A 15,227-nucleotide genomic window follows, 5' to 3' on the forward strand; every position below is an offset into this window, starting at 1 on the left:
TATACACAAACATGCTCTGCACATTTTGTATGTTTCTCTCATCTGAAACAGTCATTTTAATTCATAGAGATCTAGGTCTTACTAAATGGTTGCTTGTTTAAATCTTTTAGACTATTTTTTTAAACAAAAGTAATTGTTCTTATAGAACATATTCATTCTTTGACATAGATATTATGTGCAAACATACAAGTTTTTCAGATGACAGCCTCTGTCATATTATAGTAGGCCTAAAAATAGTACTAAAGCTGTACATTTTTTATATTTAACAACTGGCTATGTCCATACATAACTGATCCAGATGTGTTGTTTATATCAAATGGAGTTAATAACAAATATGATGTCATTAAGCAAATGTCAGTCAGATTTGCTATTAAGCACTTATTTGTAAATAGAAAATAGAAAATAGATTAGAATACTAACTTTTAAATCTAGATTAAAAACACATCTGTTTAACTCTGCATTTACTGAATGAGCACTGTGCTGCTTTACACTGACTGCACCTTTAACTCAAGCCACTATTACTCCTGTTTTATTCTGTTTAACATTTTAAACTGTTTTTATTAAAATCACATTCATTTTCTTTAATTGTTATTCAAAATTCTCATGTATCTTTTTTTATTGTGATTTTATTGTGTATCTATTATTTTTAAATTTTCTTTTTTCTCTTTTATATATTGTTTTCTCATTTCTATGTAAAGCACTTTGAATGACCTCTGTGTATGAAATGTGCTATACAAATAAACTTGCCTTGCCTTGCCTTGCCTTGTGTTCACACACGTGCTGTGCTAGAGTAAGTTTTCAGTAAACATTTATATTTAAAATAACCAAGTGTATCATAACATTACAATTTCATTGCAATAATTCTATAAACAATTATTGAAAACTTTATAAGACACAGCATGACGTGTTTATGTTATGGAAAATAGATTAGAATACTAAAGCTACTGATAACCAAATATTTATTCTCTTTATGTGTGATTATTAGTTATTATTTCTAATGTTGGCCTATTAGTGTTCTTTAAGGATCCACATATTTACAGCAATCTTTTTCATACCTTTAAGGCCAGTTCACACTGGTCAGACAACTACCAACTCCAACAGACACCAACAGACAACCACATTCTAAAGTCTCATTTACTTTGATCCAACAACTTCCAACAGGGGTTTCACACTGGTCAGACAAACTCCAACAGACGCGTCTGTTGGAGTCTGTCTGACCAGTGTGAAGTGACCTTTAGGATTTGAAGAATTCTAAGACAACATTTGAAGCTTTATAACTTCATAGGGTTGTTTCCCACAGGTTTAAATTGATGCATGACTAGCCATTAGTTATGTAAAAACATTTAGGTACTTTTTACAAACAAACCTTATAAAAAACATTACTGGTGTACATCTTAAGACAAAACTATGGCCCAGATATATTTAAAGGTAGGCCAGTGTAAGCTATTTTCAAGTAAGATAACTAAAACTTAAGCCTTAATTTTAGTCTGTAACTACACATAAACCAATGGTCAGTAACATGAATCTCTAAGACTAGTATTCAAAGTTAGTCATACATTTTTGTCTTCATGATTAAACATAACTGCTTTAAGTATCATATGAAAAAAATATTTAAATTATTTAAATTATATTTAAATCCAAATAGTAAGACTGATTAGCCCTAACTAACTACTAGTTCTTCAGACTAGTCCTTAAAACACAGTCTTTACTTAATGGCTACTGTATGTTTATTCAACCAGCCCTAGTCTTGGAAAGACATATATTGTCTGATCTTAATAAAACTGTTAATATTTTGTCATAAGCTTCACATTACTAGTTAATTAGTTAGATATACTTAGTCTGGCCCATTTTGAAAATGTCACATTTCAAAATGCTTGAATTGATTACCTCAAGTCTTTTAGTTTTAATGAGGTAAATGACTGCAAATCATTAAATCTTATAATAATTTTCATGCAGATGCAAACCCATGGACAAAAGGAACATAACAGCAGCTACAAATGAAATAAAGAATACAGGTTACAAATGGTGCCCACCTCACTATGTGACATCACATCAAATCCAGTAATACAACGACAAAATTTTATTTTATGTTTCATATTGATATTTGCCCAGATAGTACAGCAAATTCATAAAATTGTTTTTCATATAAACATAAACATCTAGAGCAGTACTTTCAACTCAGTGAACCGCATTGGTTTCTCAAGACCCAATGCTCGGAACATTTTGTATGTTTCTCTCATCTGACACAATCAGTTCAGTTCATACAAATCTCTACTGATGATTAAAGTAGATTTGTTTAAAATAGAAGACTTTCGTATATGTGCAGAGCAGTGGGCCTCCAGGAATAATTTTGAGAACCATTGATCTAGGGCACAGTTAACGTAACTCCCGTTGTTCTAGATGCAAATATTTCCGGAATGATGAGCCAAAAATCATCAAAGACACTTGAGAACATAAGACAAACAGGCCCATCAGTTTAGTTGTAATGGCACACCATTACGCTGGACTCGTACATGGTTAATGCTGGCTGGCTGTTGGTCGTCATGTTTTCTAAGATATGTAATTATCCTAAAAGACCCTTATAAGAATCTGAAAGCAGATGTTATGTGCAAAATAAAAAGTAGGTCAGACAAATATTTATGTGTTGTATACATATGCTATAGTTATCGTTTATTTTTCTTAGGTTATAGCGCCACCTAGTGGACAATCTCTGCAATTTTTTGCATGTGACCTTGGCCTGGGTCTATACATATGTGTACCAAGTTTCGTGTTGATATCTCATTCCTATCATAAATGATAGCCATTGTAGTATTTGTGGCACCGCCTCTTCATACTTTTGACCGTGGTGTTGCGACAATGAGTGCAAAGTTCAACTTTTTTTGATAGTTATTGATAATCAGTGTCTAAGGACTATTCCAGCACTGGATTGGTTCAGATCGGTCAAAAAACCTAGGACTAGTTCGCAAAAGTAGGTTTCAAAGAAAATGATGAATATCTAACAAACGATTCGACTGAGACAAGTGCTGCTTGAGGAAAATTTGTTCATTTTAAGTACCTCTATTAAATGATATGAGGATCTTGTTGATATCTGAAACACTGCATAATACACAATCACTTAAACACTGAAAAAACGTGATAGCGCCCTCCGGAGTCCGAATTTTTTCTTACTCTGCACAGACCTTCATGGCCAAGAGACAAACAGGCCCACCGCGTTTCATTTCGATCGGGCTCCGTTAACCCTGTCTAATAGCTGCTTTTTCTTGATTGGCCGATGGCGGCCATGTTTTTTGAGTTACGCAAAATTCCTTTTAAACATAGATAGTACCCCAGACCAGGAGCACACCTGTCAAATGTCAAGTTGATCGGTCCCATATTTCCGTAGTTACAGCCCTTCAAAGTTGAGGTGGTGTTATAGTGACAACTAGTGGTCAAGCGGCGCAATTTTTTGCACCTGACCTCAGAATAGTCCCCTGTATATGTGTACCAAATTTGGTGTCGATACCTCCTTCCCTTCCTAAGTTATAGCCGTTTAAGATCAAGAGGCTCCGCTCATTGGGGGCGTTTGGGCGTGGCTTGACGACGGCGAGTCGAAAGTTCAACTTTTTTTTGATAACTTTTGATATTCACACTCCAAGGAATATTACGGCACTGGAACGGTTCCGATCGGACGAAAAACCTAGGACGAGTTCGTTTTTATTTTTTTTGACAAAATCGAAAATAGCGAAAAAATTTTCATGACGGAAATGAAATCGGAGATATACGTTTTGTTCGCCTTGACGCAAGGAATCCAGGGATATAAGACACTTGACATTTGGATAAGATTTGTGGAAGTTATGACCATCAACGCGTTTGTTATCGCTATAGCGCCACCTATAGGCCAATCGGGTTGATACTCTATCAACCTCTCCCCAAATTGGGTCCTACCATTTGGCCAAGTTTCAAGTCTCTAGGCCTTACGGTTTGGTCTGCACGTTCCGTTTTACGGCAGAATAATAATAACTAAATATAGCTGCAAGCAGCGATTACCGGGGTTCAAGCGATTTGGGACATTAAGACCATTAAGGGCATGGCTGTGTAGATTTGCTGCATTGTACAAAATAAATGATGAAAAATAAGATACCAGACACACGTGTTCAAAGTTATTAGCAAAAATTGCTATCGTTCAGTGAAATGTCTCCCTCTCTTCTCACGGAACATTGACAAATAGAACACTGAAGGAAATGTTTGTGGTGCTTGCAATGGCAAAACTCGGGTCACAAAATGTTAAAATAGGGTTAATGAGTCAAAAGAGCCGAACCCCACGTCTCTACGATGTTCTGATACAGAGATACAGCTTGCTAAATGGTTGCTAGGGTATTCTCATTGGTTGCTAGGGAGTGACTTGCAATCCATCAATGATTATACTCAAAGCCATGAAAGGAATAATCCATGATGACTCATGATTTTAAATGTAAGGTTACAGTATTTTTAAGTGAAAATAACAAATTACCACTAGGTGGCGCTATGACAAACTAGTGCATGGAATCTCAGGTCATGACTGTGTTACATCTAGCTAGTATCATGGCTGTACACTTTAGTTTATTGAAAAACAGTTGTTTGACCATAGGGTTTGCTCAATGTCATAGGTTTTGTTAAATTATGAGGCCAACTAGTGGTGCAGGCATACCATTTTTTTTTGTATTGCCTCAGACTGTGCTCAGACATCAGCGTATCAAATCTGGTGAAAAAATATCATTTCGTTGCGGAGTTATAACCATTTATGTGTAAAAACACAAAATTTTGAGGTAATTTTTCGTTTTTTGCAATTTTCGGCCATTTCTGATGAAAATTTTAACATAACGCCAATAGAACTTTTTGTTCAGAAGATAATACAATGTTCTTCCTATGGTCGTTTCGAGTCGATCGGAATAACCCTCGCGGAGTTATTCGCGCGTGTTTTTTAAGCGCTATTTTCCTGTGCAGAACCAACCGTAAAGCAAAACCTGGCATGCTTGGTATCGTTGGACTCGGCAACAATTCAGGACTCCAAAGAAAAAAGTTGCATGAAAATATGTTAAACTCAGCCTAAGTTATAAGCGTTTAAATGATTCGTCTGACCACTAGGTGGCGCTGTGACGAAACGACGCATGCCACCTCAGGCCATGACTGTCATCACAAGTACCAAGTGTCGTGTTAATACTTCATTCCTGTCCGCAGTTATATCCAATAAATCCCTAGTGGCTGCGCACACTTCAGACGTTTGGGCGTGGCATGTCGACCGTGAGTCGAAAGTTCAACTTTTTTTCAATAATTATTGATATTCGAACTCCAAGGAACATTTTAGCACCGAAACGATTCCGATCGAGCGAAAAACCTAGGACTAGTTCGTTTTTATTTTTTTCGACAAAATCAAAAATAGCGGAAAATTTTTAATGACGGAAATGAAATCGGAGATATACATTTTGTTCGTCTTGACGCAAGGAATCCAGGAATATAAGACACTTGACATTTGGACAAGAATTGTCGAAGTTATGAGCATCAACGCGTTTGCCATCGCTGTAGCGCCCCCCATAGGCCGATTGGGATGACACTCTGTCATCTTCGCGCACGAATGAGACCTACCATTTGGCCAAGTCTCAAGTCTCTAGGCCTTACGGTTTGGTCTGCACGATCCGTTTTACGGCAGAAGAAAAATAATAAAAAGAATTAAAGCTGCAAGCAGCGTTTACCGGGTTTCGAGCATTAAAGCACATACAACATGTCAGATGTCGTCCACCAGGCTGATACACCACATCGCATCCAGAAAAACGTAAGAGATGGTCAGAAACGGTTCAGACAGACTATGTAGCTTACACACAGGTGCACCTATAGGACAAACATGTCACATCCTTAATGTTAAGTCATTCTGATAATTTGTTAACGAGAATTAGTTTTTCAGATTTATACCGTAAAATACAATTCAGAAATGGCCGTGTTTAGTTGAATTACAAGGCCATTGAGTTGGGTTCAAGCGATTTGGGACCTTAAGACCTTTAAGGGCATGCCTGTGTAGTTTTGCTGAATTGTACAAAATGAATTATAAAAAATAAGCTACCTCACACACCTGTTCAAAGTCATCAGCAAAAAAGGTGCTATCATTCAGTGAAATGTCTCCCTCTCTTCTCACGAAGCATTGACAAATAGAACACTGAAGGAAATGTTTGTGGTGCTTACAGTGGCAAAACTTGGGTCACAAAATGTTAAAATAGTGTAAAAAAGTCAAACGAGCCGAACCCCATATCTCTACGATGTTCTGATACAAAGATACAGCTCTTGCTAAATGGTTGCTAGGGTATTCTGATTGGTTGGGAGTGAATTGCAATCCACCAATGGTTATACTCAAAGCCATGAAAGGCATAATCCACGATGACTCATGATTTTAGATATAAGGTTGCAGTATTTTTAAGTCAAAATAACAAATAACCACTAGGTGGCGCTATGAAAAACTTGTGCATGCAACGTCATGAATGTGTTACATCTAGCTAGTATCATGGCTATACACTTAAGTTTAGTGAAAAAAACTGTTGTATGACCATTGTGCTAGCTCAACGTCAAAGGTTTTGTTCAATTATAAGGCCAACTAGTGGTGCAGGCATACCATTTTTTTTGTATTGCCTCAGACTCTGCTCAGACATCAGCGTATCAAATCTGGTAAAAAAATATCATTTCGTTGCGGAGTTATAACCATTTATGTGTAAAAAACACAAAATTTGGAGTAAATTTTTCGTTTTTTGCAATTTTCGGCCATTTCTGATGGAAATTTTAACATAATGCCAATAGAACTTTTTGTTCAGAAGGTAATACAATATTCTTCCTATGGTTGTTTCGAGTCGATCGGATGAACCCTCGCGGAGTTATTCGCGCATGTTTTTTAAGCGCTATTTTCCTGTGCAGAACCAACCGTAAAGCAAAACCTGGCATGCTTGGTATCGTTGGACTCGGCAACAATTCAGGACTCCAAGGAAAAACGTTGCATGAAAATACGTTAATCTCAGCCTAAGTTATAAGCATTATTTGATTCGTATGACCACTAGGTGGCGCTGTGACGAAACGATGCATGAAACCTCAGGCCATGACTCTCATCACAAGTACCAAGTGTCGTGTTGATACTTCATTCCTGTCCCCAGTTATAGCCAATAATGTTCTAGTGCCTGCCCACAATTCAGACGTTTGGGCGTGGCATGTTGACCCTGAGTCGAAAGTTCAACTTTTTTTTGATAATTATTGATATTCAAACTCCAAGGAACATTTTAGCACTGGAATGATTCCGATCGGGCGAAAAACCTAGGACTAGTTCGTTTTTATTTTTTCCGACAAAATCGAAAATAGCGGAAAATTTTTCATGACGGAAATGAAATCGGAGATATACATTTTTTAAGTTTGGAGCCAGGGATTACAATGATACCAAACACTTGAGTGTAGGATGTCCGGTTTAGGAGTTATGAGCCCCAACGCGTCGGGCATTGCTATAGCGCCACCTATGGGCCGATTTGGCTGATTCACTGTATCTGAGTAGCCTGCTAATATACAACCAGTTGATCAAGTGGCAAGTTTCTACGACTTACGGTTTGTGCTGGGCGACGCGTTTTATGGCGGAAAAATAATAATAATAATAATAATAATAAAACAGACAAATACAATAGGTTTTCAGCACTTCGTGCTCGAAACCCTAATAATAAAATATAGCTGCAAGCAGCGATTGCCGGGGTTCAAGCGATTTGGGACATTAAGACCTTTAAGGGCATGCCTGTGTAGATTTGCTGCATTGTACAAAATAAATGATGAAAAATAAGCTACCAGACACACGTGTTCAAAGCTATCAGCAAAAAAGTTGCTATCATTCAGTGAAATGTCTCCCTCTCTTCTCACGGAACATTGACAAACAGAACAACGAAGGAAATGTTTGTGGTGCTTGCAGTGGCAAAACTTGGGTCACAAAATGTTAAAATCGTGTTAATGAGTCAAAAGAGCCGAACCCCATGTCTCTGCGATGTTCTGATACAGAGATACAGCTCTTGATAAATGGTTGCTAGGGTATTCTCATTGGTTGCTAGGAAGTGAATTGCAATTCACCAATTATTATACTTTAAAGCCATGAAAGGCATAATCCATGATGACTCATGATTTTAGATGTAAGGTTGCAGTATTTTTAAGTGAAAATAACAAATAACCACTAGGTGGCGCTATGACAAACTCGTGCATGCAACCTCAGGTCATGACTGTGTTACATCTAGCTAGTATCACGGCTATTCACTTAAGTATAGTGAAGAACCAGTTTATGACCATTGGGCTTACTTGATGTCAAAGGTTTTGTTCAATTATGAGGCCAACTAGTGGTGCAGGCATACAATTTTTATTGTATTGCCTCAGACTCTGCTCAGACATCAGCGTATCAAATTTGGTGAAAAAATGTCATTTCGTTGCAGAGTTATAACCATTTATGTGTAAAAAACACAAAATTTGGAGGTAATTTTTCGTTTTTTGCAATTTTCGGCCATTTCTGATGGAAATTTTAACATAACGCCAATAGAGTTTTTTGTTCAGAAGGTAAAGTTAATTTCTTCCTATGGTCTTTTCGAGTCGATCGGAATAACCCTCGCGGAGTTATTTGCGCGTGTTTTTTAAGCGCTATTTTGCTGCGCAGGCCTAACCGTAAGGCGAAACCTGGCATGTTTGGTATCGTTGGACTCGGCAACAATTCAAAACTTTAAGGAAAAAAGCAGCATGAAAATACGTCTAACTCAGCCTAAGTTATAAACATTTAAATGATTCGTCTGACCACTAGGTGGCGCTGTGACGAGACGAGGCACGCAACCTCATGCCGTGACTCTCATCACAAGTACAAAGTATCGTGTTGATACTTAATTTCAGTCCCCAGTTATAGCCAATAAAGTCCAAATGGCTGCGCACACTACAGACGTTTGGGCGTGGCATGTCGACCGTGAGTCGAAAGTTCAACTTTTTTTCAATGGTTATTGATATTCAAACTCTAAGGAACATTTTAGCACTGGAACGATTCCGATCGAGCGAAAAACCTAGGACTAGTTCATTTTTATTTTTTTCGACAAAATCGAAAATAGCGGAAAATTTTTAATGACGGAAATGAAATCGGAGATATACATTTTGTTCGGCTTAACGCAAGGAATCCAGGGATATAAGACATTTGACATTTGGACAAGAATTGTGGGAGTTATGAGCATCAACGCGTTTGCCATTGCTGTAGCGCCCCCCATAGGCCGATTGGGGTGACACTCTGTCAACTTCGCGCACGAATGAGACCTACCATTTGGCCAAGTCTCAAGTCTCTAGGCCTTACGGTTTGGTCTGCACGATCCGTTTTACGGCAGAAGAAAAATAATAAATAGAATAAGAATAATAAAAATCCATACAAATACAATAGGGTTTCAGCCCTTCGGGCTTGAACCCCTAATAATAAATATAGCTGCAAGCAGCAATTGCCGGGTTTCGAGCTTTAAGGCAACGTCAAAAACCTCACACTTCGCTTACCAGGCTGAGCAGTTAAACCCGTACACAGCCACAATGAATGTTAGACCACCTCGCTCCAGAAAATGAAAGAGATGGTCAAAAAAGGATCATACAGACTATGTATGCTTACACACAGGTGCACCTATAAGACAAACATGTAATGTCCTTAATGTGACGTTATGAGGATAATTTGTTAAGGAGAATTAGTTTTTCAGATTTATAACGTAACATACAATTCAGAAATGGCCGTGTTTAGTTGAACTACAAGGCCATTGAGTCGTGGTATGGTGCAATGGTGCAAACAGACTGCACACGTGTACATAAGAAACAAACACAGCAGCGCAGCAGACCGCAAGGACCTACAGTGAACAGCAAACACAGCTGGAAAGATAATGCTTGACTTATTTAATGTCCTCATGAATTGTGTTATGATAACCCCAGGACTAAGCACAAGGCAAAACCGGGCATGTTTGGTATCGTTGGACTCTGCAACAATTCAGGACTCCTGTGAAAAAAGTCCCATGAAAATACGGTGACTGCAGCCAAAGTTGTAGGCGTGTAAAATATGCATCCGAAACTGCAGGCTCCCTCAGGTCCTGACTGCCATCAGAATTACCGAGTACCATGTCATTACGCATACGTTTGGTGAAGATACAACCTTAAATACATTAGTTATCAGCAAGAAAACGGCTCTCATTCAGTGAAATCTCTCCGCTCTCTACTCACTTCTAAGTGAAAATAACAAATAAGCACAGGGTGGAGCTACGACAAAATTGTGCATGCAACGTCAGGTCATGACTTTGTTACATCTAGCTAGTATCATGGCTAAACACTTCAGTTTAGTCAAAAAACTGTTGTAAGACCATTGGGCTCGCTCAATGTCAAAGGTTTTGTTCAATTATGAGGCCAACTAGTGGTGCAGGCATATTATTTTTTGGGTATTGCCTCAGACTCTGCTCAGACATCAGTGTATCAAATCTGGTGAAAAAATGACATTTCGTTGCGGAGGTATAACCATTTTTGTGTAAAAACGACAAATTTTGGGGTAATTTTTCGTTTTTTGTAATTTTCGGCCATTTCTGATGAAAATTTTAACATAACGCCAATAGACTTTTTTGTTCAGAAGGTAATGCAATGTTCTTCCTATGGTCGTTTCGAGTCGATCGGAATAACCCTCGCGGAGTTATTCGCGCGTGTTTTTTAAGCACTTTTTTCCTGTGCAGAACTAACTGTAAGGCGAAATCTGGCATGCTTGGTATCGTAGGACTCGGAAACAATTCAGGATGCTAAAAAAAGCAACTCCCATGAAAATCTCTTGACCACAGATAAAGTTATAGGCGTGAAAGCTGCAACCATTGCATAATCACAGTATTTAGTGCTATTTTCCCCGTTATAGCGCCATCTAGTGTCCAATCGGCTAGCTTTTTATATCACGACCTTAGACCGATGGCCTACACATATGATTCAAGCCCCATGATGATATCTCAAACGCCTCTCGAGCTATGGCCGTTTAAATGTTTTAAGCTCCGCCCAGTTCGGTTTTTGGCCACTCCTTGCGTGTTTGAATACAAATTTCAACTTTTTTTCGATAATTATTCATATTCCCACTCCACAGAATCAATCAGCTTTCGTTAGGTTCAGATCGGATGAAAAACCTAGGACTAGTTCGCAAAAGTAGGTTTGAACGTTATCGCCAATAACTAACGAACCGTTTGATTGACAGCAACGCTTCAAGAGGCAAAGTTTTTCGTCATGAACCGATCTATCATATGATGTCATGTTTGTGTATGTATGTCAAACGTCACGTGATACAGGCACCGAAATACGGTATTACGCCCCCTAGTGGCCAAATGACACCGTAATTCTTACAGGCCTTCAAGAGCAGTACACGAACAAGCACAGTGAGTGTCGTTCCGATCGACCTTCGTTAACCCTGTCAAATCAGCCCTCACACTTCATTGGCCGATGACGGCCATGTTTTTGCAGATACGCCAATGTCCTTCTAGACCCTCATGGTACATTGCACAAAGACACACCATACCAAATATGAAGTGTATCGGGCTTACGGTTGTGTAGTGATAGCCATTTTCGACCTCAAGCTTATTATAGCGCCACCTAGTGGCCAAAATCCGCGTATTTTTTCCTGTGACCCCGGAGTGAGCTGATACACATGTGTACCAAACCGCGTTAAGATATCTCTAACCGTTCACGAGTTATAGCCATTTTCCTGGAGATAGTCTACTTCCGGTATTGAATTTTGGCGCCCCTTAGTGACACTGAAGCGAAATTACACATTCTGTTCGATAATTATTTACCTACTCTCTCCACAGATTTCTCCTGCGTTGGAACGATTCCGATCGGGCAAAAAACCTAGGACTAGTTCATTTTGGCTTGAAATGCATATTATGCAAATTAGCGAAAAAATTTGCATACCGGAAATGAAATCGGAGATATACATTTTTTAAGTTTGGAGCCAGGGATTACAATGATACCAAACACTTGAGTGTAGGATGTCCGGTTTAGGAGTTATGAGCCCCAACGCGACGGGCATTGCTATAGCGCCACCTATGGGCCGATTTGGCTGATTCACTGTATCTGAGTAGCCTGCTAATATACAACCAGTTGACCAAGTGGCAAGTTTCTACGACTTACGGTTTGTGCTGGGCGACGCGTTTTATGGCGGAAAAATAATAATAATAAATATAGCTGCAAGCAGCGATTAGCGGGGTTCAAGCGATCTGGGACCTTAAAGGGGTCATAGCGTGAAAATCTGACTTTTTCCAAGTGTAAGTGCTATAATTGGGTCCCCAGTGCTTATATCAACCTAGAAAACATGAAAAAGATAAAAAATAAAATAATCGAGAGCACAATTGAATTTCAATTACAACAAACCACCATCATTGTGATCAGTGTTTGCATTTCATCCACTCATTTGCATTTTAAAGGAAACACCCAAAAACTGCACAATTTTGCTCAGGCCTACAAAGTGTCAATTTTAACATGCTATAATAAATGATTTGTGGAGTATTTTGAGATAACACTTCACATACACACTCTGGGTACACAAACAATTTATTTTACATCTTTAAAAAATCTCATTATATGAACCTTTAAGACCTTTAAGGGCTTGCCTGTTTAGATTTGCTGCATTGTTATCAAATATACTTAGAATATGAAATACTAACATGTTACCAATTAGGTAAATTTTCTGAAGAGAAAATTATGTGGTGCATGCTGTTGCAAGATTTGTCACACAAAATGTTTCAAAAATTGTTAACATGAGACAAAACAGCCCACCACAATTTCTCTACGATGTTCTGATATAGAGATATAGGTCTCATATGGCTAATCTATAACACAGCAATGATGAAGAATAAGCTAAAACACATACATGCATTTACACACAGAAGCAGAAATGGCAGGGTTAGGAAATAAGACTTTGAAATAAATGACCAATCTCCATATGCTTGGTGTCCTTTAAGAGTTCATCAACCTATTTAAATGTTTATCCTATGTTCGAATGTCACATGACTGTTAAAACGGATACCGTCAGAATGATTGACAAAATGTTATTTTAACATAATAATACTGACTTCATAAAGTTAAATCATGCATCCATTGATGAAACCTGTGAACACAATTTCATTGAGTATACATTTTAAATAATAAATAATAATTTTAGCCAGCAGATGGCAGAAGATGACCTTCTGCCATCTGTTGGCTAAAATTATTGTTTTCCTTTTACAATTAATTTAACATAAAATTAGTATTGAATATTTAAAAGTAAATAAAGGTAGACACATTTTTAACTCAAATCCTGATAAGCATGCTCTTAAGTATATTAATGAGGGTCTGTGTTTCACACAAAGAGTATATATTTTTCATATAATCCTTTTATTGTGTTATTGTAAGAGAATACTAATTTATGGATTTGGAAACAATAAAGCAAAGTTACATATTTTAATAGAAACATTTTTAGGCTCTGTCATGTTAAATTGTCAAATAGTGGTATAGCTCTGCAATTATTTTCAATTTTATTTTCATGTGGGTTACTGAGTAAAGTTAGACTCTTCCGGTTTGTGACGTCACGCTGAACAGATCGTGCATCGTAGCTCCGTCGAGTTCATCATCTAAAAGCTTTTTTTTTACCATCTTATTCCTATTTATATAATATAACTTATTAGTTTTACATAGGAATACTTTACCGTGACGATTATTGAGCAGTACTACCACGTGAAACTATTTATCACTAATAAACACCCAGTGTTGTTAGCATATAGCCCGCTAGCATCCACACGGTGGAGGCTGAAGCTAGCATTTTCCGATCTAATGGCGGATTCATCTGATATATGCTTTTCTGACCTATCCTCACCTGAGCGGGAAGCTGTGGAGGAGTTGTTTCCCGGTTTTAGCAGATCCAAGGCGAGGTACAGCGCCCACTTCACCCTGCCTTCCGACGTCCACAAGCGAGCAACAAACATGCATTCCACGCGATGCAGCTTCACGGACCGTGAACGACATGAAAGCGATCGGGAAGCTGTGGAGGAACCGCTGCCCGGCCTTCGCAGATTCGGCAAGCCAAACATCACCCTGGCCCCAGACGTTCGCAGGCGACCGAGGGGTGTCACAACCGAGCACCCCACGCGATGCAGCTCCGGGGACCGCGTTCGGGTAAACGAAGACGCCATCGCCCAGCATGAAAGCGGTAAGACTCCGCTTGTTATTGTAACATGTACTACTTGCCACATGTATAGTTTAGCTTCTGCTGTTAGCATAGAGGGGTTTACATGCACTAAGTGTATTGAAGTATTAAGGTTAACTGAGAAGGTTGCTGAACTAGAATCGCGCATCCGAACGCTAGTTGAGGATAGCAAAACCGCTAATGTTACTGTCGCAAATAATCTATCGAGCGAAAAGACTAATGGCTCGGTTCCGACATCAGATGCTAATATAAATATTACAAATACTGTATCGAGCGCGCATAGTGTTTATCAAAATACACATGGCTCGGTTCCGTCATCAGAGTCAAGTCAGCGGTCAAACTGGGTGACTGTTAGGCGGCATAGTCATATTAGGCGTCCTTCTAAGACCCATAACGTAACGACAATTTCTAACAGATTCGATCCCCTAAGGAGTATACCAGCTGAAACACCTTTTAAAAGTGCCCTGGTCATTGGAGATTCTATACTCAGGAACACTAACATTGAGGCACCAAACACCATAGTCGACTGTATACCGGGAGCCAGAACGTCTGACATTAGATCCAAACTTAAAGTGCTGGCTAATGCTAAGCGGAAGTTTTCTAAGATTGTTATTCACGCCGGCACGAATGACACTAGGTTCCGCCAGTCGGAAATCACCAAAGATAATATTAAGGAGATGTGTGAAATTGCAAAAACAATGTCAGACAATGTAATATGCTCTGGTCCCCTCCCCGCCTACCGGGGAGATGAAACACATAGTAGATTAGTGTCTCTCAATGGATGGATGTCAAAGTGGTGCCCTCAGCATAACGTAGGGTTTATAGACAATTGGAAGCATTTCTGGGGAAGACCATTTCTCCTAACCCGAGATGGCCTTCACCCGTCATCGGAAGGAAGTGCTATACTCACTAAAAATCTGATCAATAGTCTTAATTCTGATATAGTATGACTATCCAGGGCCCAGGTCAGGAAACAGACGGATCGGCTTAACCGTCCATCTGTTAGCTGCCGTGATATGTC

This window comes from Paramisgurnus dabryanus, chromosome 4 (genome assembly GCF_030506205.2).
Source record: "Paramisgurnus dabryanus chromosome 4, PD_genome_1.1, whole genome shotgun sequence".
Lineage (NCBI taxonomy): Eukaryota > Metazoa > Chordata > Actinopteri > Cypriniformes > Cobitidae > Paramisgurnus > Paramisgurnus dabryanus.